Genomic DNA, 6,135 nt, shown 5'->3' with positions numbered 1-6,135 from the left:
GCAATGGGGAGTCCTGGGGTGGGGAGAGGCCCTGGCTGATTGGTGTTGCCCGCCTGCCCCATGTTTGCCAGCAGTGATCACAGCTGGGTTTGCTTGCGGGCTGTCCTCTTTGGGGTGTGTGGAGCATCTGCAAGCCACTGCTGAATCCACTCTCCTCTCCCTCAGAATAGCAGCGAGAGTTTGGATTATGAAGACCTGGAGTCCCTCACAGTGACCCCCGCCGTGGCGGCAGAGGAGAGCCCCCACGAGGAGCAGACCTCTGCCAGTGCCTGTCCAGCTGGCAGGACCACCCTGAAGGCGGGAGCAGCCACAGTTCTCAGGTCCATGTGGTTCAGGAGGACGAAGAATTTCCAAGAACAACAGAGCCTGGACAAGAGCAAGACAAAGTCAAGCCTGTGCAAGGCGGGAAGCAGGCAGCGGGCCTTCCCTCGCCTTCACTCTTCCATACGCGTGGCAATGAAGGAAATCCAGCAGGTGAGCAGGGGTGGCTCCGGTCATCCAGTGCCACAGCCATACCACACACAGTCACTGTGGGGCATGTGGAGCTTATTTCCACAGGTAGTGCTCCTGGGTCACAGGTTTTATTCAGTGGTCTTGGAATGGAGACTGTGTTCATTGAAAGTGCTGGGCTGGGGGAGAAACTGGGGGGAGGCTCACTAAGATGCCTAAAGAGAAATACATAACATGTGGGGATGACGTATACGTAACATGCTGTCCAGCAACCCATTTGGTGCTGCCCTAATGCTGCCTCTCTGCTTCTCACTGCAGTTCTCTTCCGTTCCATTGAGTGGCTCCTTTAAGGAACTCCAGCATTGAGGATGTACAGCCGAGTGACATGGTAAGAGGAGACCACACACAGGAGGGTTAGGATTAGGGTTAGCTTCCCCAGGAAGTGGAGGTGCAGTGGGGCTCCTTCCTGTCCTACATGCTCCACCTGGAGTAAATCTTGGCCATCAACTGCTTAGAAATACATGTAGACCAGGAAAAATGGAGGGCAGCTGCCAGCTTCCATTCCAGGGCTACAAAGAGACCAGTGGCAGAAGGAGGCTGGGAAAAATGGGAACAATCAGCATCAGGTTGGGTTCCCAGCACCTGTGGTACACGGTGTGCTTGCAGTACAATAACAAGGCTGCTGGAGGGAGCTCACAGTTTGTTAGAGACTGAAGTTCAGGGGCCTGGGGCTGGAAGGAGTGCTATCAGAAAGCATATCTGCACACTACAGTAGTCAGCAGCAATGGCTTAATGTTGTGGAGAGAGGCACACATCAGAAACAGGTGCTGGGCAGAGAGCCCTGGGGGGTAGCAGAGGCAATGAGCCAAAGGCAAGGCTGAGAACATAAGGAAAGGCAGCTGCCTACGAGGGCATCTGTGAGGACTTTAAGTAAGGGCTTTCAACACAGTCTCAGCAGCTAGAGACACAGCTGGTTACCGGGGCTGTGATGTTCTGGATGGGTTATAGGAGTGTATGGAGGGGGCCACACAGCTGGCTGTGCTCAATTTGTTGGTTGTCTGGAGCATCTAGTGGATGCACAGCTCCCTTGTGCAGCCAGTGGGCTCAGTCCCTGCCCCGTTCAGTTGCTAAAGCCAGGATGAAGCAGTTGTGGGGCTGTTGTACACCTCTGAAGAAATCTGGGTTTGTAACACCTGGGAGTGAGAGGGATTGGACAAGCACACTGTTGGCTACAGACTTCATAGGGACAGCAGGGTTTCCTGCATGGCTCAGCTCCATGAATTCGTGTTGGAGCAAAGCTTTATAACTGGGGCCTGTCTTGTCTCCTTGATGGCTGAGAAAGGCCTCTCCCTGAAGGGCTTGACTCACTTGCTTCATTCCTGCATGTGACTATCAGTGTACCCAGAGGATGCTTCTTGTGCTGGAGGTTAGGCAGAAGTCAAGTGAAACCTGTGGGATCTGCACATATGATTATAAGCATCTTGTATTGGTACTACTGAAAGGAGCCCTCCTCTCTTGTCCTGCGCTGAGCTGTGTTTCATGACTTTTTGCAGGTCAGAGTGTCTCAGCCCCATCCTCTTCCAGTGCTGTTGGGCCTTGCATAACTGGGTGAACATATACAGACACATAGTAGTCTTCTTTCTTACCATTTTTTGCTGCACCCAGCTGGCCCTGTGTCCTTGGACTGGACTCCTGCAGAAATGAATGTTCTTCAGCACTCAGAGGGTCTCAGTGGCTGAGACTTCAGCATCTGGATCACCCTGGCAAAGAGGAGAGCATGGGAACAGTCGCGCTCTGCACTGATCCTCAGTACCTGACAACCTGCATGTCAATACTTAAACATGCCTCGAGACCCCTCACCTCGTGCTGTTAATAGTCACAAGCTGGATATTTCACAACAATGTGTTCCCTCAGAGCTGCCTGTACTGATTTCCTACCTGTTTCTCCTCAAGTCCTCTGTCTTTCTTTTGGTCCTTTGGACCTGCTGCTCTGGGTGCTAAGGAAAGCTGGGCTCAGGCTTGGGAGGTAAGGAATTAAACTTCTGTGTTCTTTTTGTTGAATGCAGGAGTACTTGAACAGATGCTGAGACATGGGATGAGGAGATTTTCCTGCCCCTGCAGGAATTTCCTGACCTTGCATCAGTTTTATTCTGGCATGCTGCTTCCCATCCCTCAGCCAAAGCTCAAGTGAGGGCACCATTGCTGAAACGTTTGCCTGCAAGTCAGGGAATCACTGCAATTCCAGGCTGTAGAATATGCTTCTTTACACTGAGGGGAGAGGGATTGGGAACATACAGGACCATGCTACTTGTTATGTATTTTCTACCTTTAATAAAAAATATGTTTTCAATTAAGTTCTTCCTCTGAGAAGTTCAGTGTTTTCTTTGTGCTTATTACTTGCAGTCAGTTTGGCCGTGGGCTGTAAAGAGAGGAGAGCACCTAACAGCTCATGTGAAGAGTATACACAGGATCTTCTCAGGACACGGGATCTACTCCAAAGTCCAGTAACTGCAGCAGGATTTGACCTCTGAGGAGCTTAAAACCAACCTGTCCATGCCTGCATAATTGCCAGCACCTGCCCACATGTTGATGGCCTCTGAGGTGTGGGGCTGCTTCCAGCTGCTGCCACCAAGCACCAGGGAGCTTGCCCCTCACGTGTGGCCAGTGCAGGGTCCTGCCAGAGGTTCCCATTTGCCTCCTCGGGGGCATTAGGAGAGGTGACAGCTGTGACACGGCCAGTTGAGTCCACGCCAGGTGGCACGTGTGCAGCCCCTCAGGCAGTGCTTTGCTCCAGCTTGCCTGCCATGGCCTGGGCATTTCCAGCACGGGGCTGTCCTGCGCTGATGTACCCTTCAGCGATGCAGCTGCCAGCTCACCAGGGAATGGAGTCATGCACTGTTGGGTTTTATGTTGGGACAAGCAGCGTTGAAAAGCAAGCAGGTTGCTGCTTGGGTTTCCTGAAGGAACCTGGGAAAAAGGTACAGCCCCATGGAGCTGAGCCAGGGACACAGATCTTTGCTTTTTCCCTTGCTCTGTGCCACAGCGTGCTGTGGTTTCAGGAAGGGGCAGTGTGGTTTAGAGGCTTGGCCACGTTACCACTGCAGATTACTTCTGAACATGCAAAGAGTCCCAGTGGGAGAAACTAAAGTTGGTGGGCTGGTAATCCTGATGTACAACCGCCACCAGTAGTGCTCTACCTACCCCCAAACTCATCTCCCCATGTGTGCCCCTGCACGGAGCCACCTCGGCACTTCCCCAGGCAGGAGGACACCCCTGTGCAGCCTTCCTGAGATGGGGGTGCTGCCTCATCCCTGTCACACAGGCTCAGGCTGCAGCCAAGGAAGCTTGTTATTGTGATACAGGGTGCTTGTGTCTCTGCCTTTAACCGTGGGGCTATTTCTCTTCCCTTCCAGCAGGTTGGAGCATTAGCACTGAGCTGCACCGAGTCACAAGGGAATGTTGCTGGGAACCAGACAGGGAAATGGTGATTGTTCCAGCCTGATGTCCTGGCTCTTCCCAGCAATGCCTTGCAGCATTAACACACCTTTTCTCTTCCTCATGCTGGATTTTGGCAGCTGTTTTGAGGCTGTTCAGGACAGAACTAGTCCAGGCAGTCCAAGGCTGCTGCTTGCAGAGTCTTCCTGACTAAGCCCAGGGGCGTTTTCTGGGCAGCCTTGGCTCCTGTGGCAATGTTCTCCTTGGCTTTGTCCACCGCTGGACAGCTGCAAAGCCTTCCTCCTGGGCAGCACGTAGCTCTGCCTCGTGGCCCAGACATTTCTAAGAACTCTCATGCACAGAAATGAGACATGGGAAATGCATTTCAGGAACTGAGCTGCTGTGTAACTCTTTTCTAGTTACCGTGCCACAGAGTGTGGTGTAAACCCAGGGCTAAGATCCAGCTGCAAACTACTGCTGGAGCACAGCAGGGATAATGCTGAACCAAGGAGGGTGGCAAAGAGCTTTCCCACAACAGCTGCCTCCAGTGCTTCCTGGGAGCAGCTGCAGGCACAGCTCACAAGCACTGCTGGGGAAAACGACAGCAGGGGAGGGTCAGGACTCTTCTCTGCTGCCCGTGTGTGGCATGTCTCCTGGAACGCTTCCCAAAACCAGAGCAGATGGATTACAGACTCCTTTTTCCCCTGGTTTGGTTGGTGGGAAGTAGAATCACAACATGGGCAGCCAGGGACCTGGCATGGACCTGAGCAGCATGCCTGGCTGGTGGGATGGGCTTCCTCCACCTGAGCTACTTCTGCTCTTTCTGTGACATGGGAGGAAATCAAGGGACGAGAAAGGTGAGAAGCTGCTAGGCTGAGGAGGTTATGCAGCACTGGAGGCATTGGGGTGATTGCTACGAGGCTCTGGTTTGTGGGAGCGTTAGCATGCTCTTGATGATGTGCCTATATGCAGCATCTAGCCAAGCTTGTGGGGGGCCATCTGGCAGGTGCTGGGCTGTCGAGGGGAGAAATGTATGCCAGAAATGGGGAAAAGCTGGGAATACAGCAGGTTGCTGAAATAGAAAATACAAACTAGACATCTCTAGCATCGTCCTTGCCTGCATTCTTCCAGCTTGTGGCCAAAGTTAGGCACTGGAGCCTCAGCTCTGTGTAAGGGGATGTGTTAGCTTGATGATTTCTTTCATCTACTCCAAGAAGGAGGTCTTCTCCATCAAAGAGAAGCAGCTGAGCTAGCAACCCTATCTCATTTCCTACTGCAGCAGCTTCCCTTGCAGCACTTGAGAAGTTATATCTTACAAAAAGCAAAGAGCAAATTGTGTAAGGCAAAGTGGGAAGGCCGTCTGCATCACATCATGTTGTAGTTCAGCTGACGTGTGATGGGCTGCATGGGATGTGCTCACATAAAAAAAAAAAACAAATACCAGGGCTGTGTCAGGCTGTGTGCACAGGAGCAGCCCCCAGATCCCCCGAGCACTGCATTTCATGCCCCACGGGACTTGAGGTGAGCTCAGAGAGGAAGGATGGGGATGGACGCCCGGGTGTGGGGAGCCTGCAGAGCCTGCACCCGGGGAAGGCAGGGAGAGCAGGGAGAAGCTCTAGAAGTGCTGGAGGGACTCATGGCCTTGCAGGCTGGGGAGGAATTTTATCTCATAATCTGAATAGAGGAGAGAAGGTGAATAGAGACAGGCTGGTGGAAGGGGGTTAATGTCCTCGATCTGAGTTAAATTCAGAAGTTCACTTGTGCAGGGGCTGCCTTGTACTCTGTGCAGCATCCAGACTATCAGGTCCTGACCTCAACAAAGGTCCTCACCGAGCTTGGGTTACCGTGAGGCAAACCCTCATCTGAACTGGAGAAAGGGCCTGAGTTATCTGAGCCAGCAGCTTGGATAATTTGTGGCCCTTGTCAGGACGCAGCACTGCAGAACTAATGGCAGAACTGGAGAATGCATGGCAACACCACCTGGTAAATCTCAGGTTGTACTTGCTTCAGAAGGGAAGAAAGAGTGCCTGCTTGCGTTAGTTACATTTTTTTCCATCTTTTCTGCCATATTGGAATCTTATTAAACACCTGGTAACTAAACAGGTGTTTGCTTACGTATTGCAGTGCAGTTGCTGTCTTTGCAATGAGCTATGCACAGCATTTAGTTTTCTTTCACGTCAGAGCCTGCCCTTTCCAACCCATAAATCATTCCCACAGCTCTTCTCCTGCACCTCCTCTGTGCCCTGTCAGA

At 52.3% G+C, this 6,135-nt stretch overlaps 1 long non-coding RNA gene across 1 annotated transcript; it reads left to right on the top strand.

Annotated features, from left to right (window-relative positions):
* The first annotated feature begins 208 nt into the window (after window positions 1-208).
* Window positions 209-2,717, top strand: LOC309889674. The gene is made up of 3 exons (XR_014319285.1): window positions 209-474; window positions 769-838; window positions 2,004-2,717. It is a non-coding gene; the product is annotated as an uncharacterized lncRNA (long non-coding RNA).
* Window positions 2,718-6,135: the final 3,418 nt, after the last annotated feature.

Source organism: Aythya marila (assembly GCF_965140915.1).
Source record: "Aythya marila genome assembly, chromosome: Z".
In the NCBI taxonomy this organism is placed as follows: domain Eukaryota; kingdom Metazoa; phylum Chordata; class Aves; order Anseriformes; family Anatidae; genus Aythya; species Aythya marila.
The sequence above is the reverse complement of the archived record's forward strand: the minus strand, read 5'-3'. Positions and strand labels throughout refer to the sequence as shown.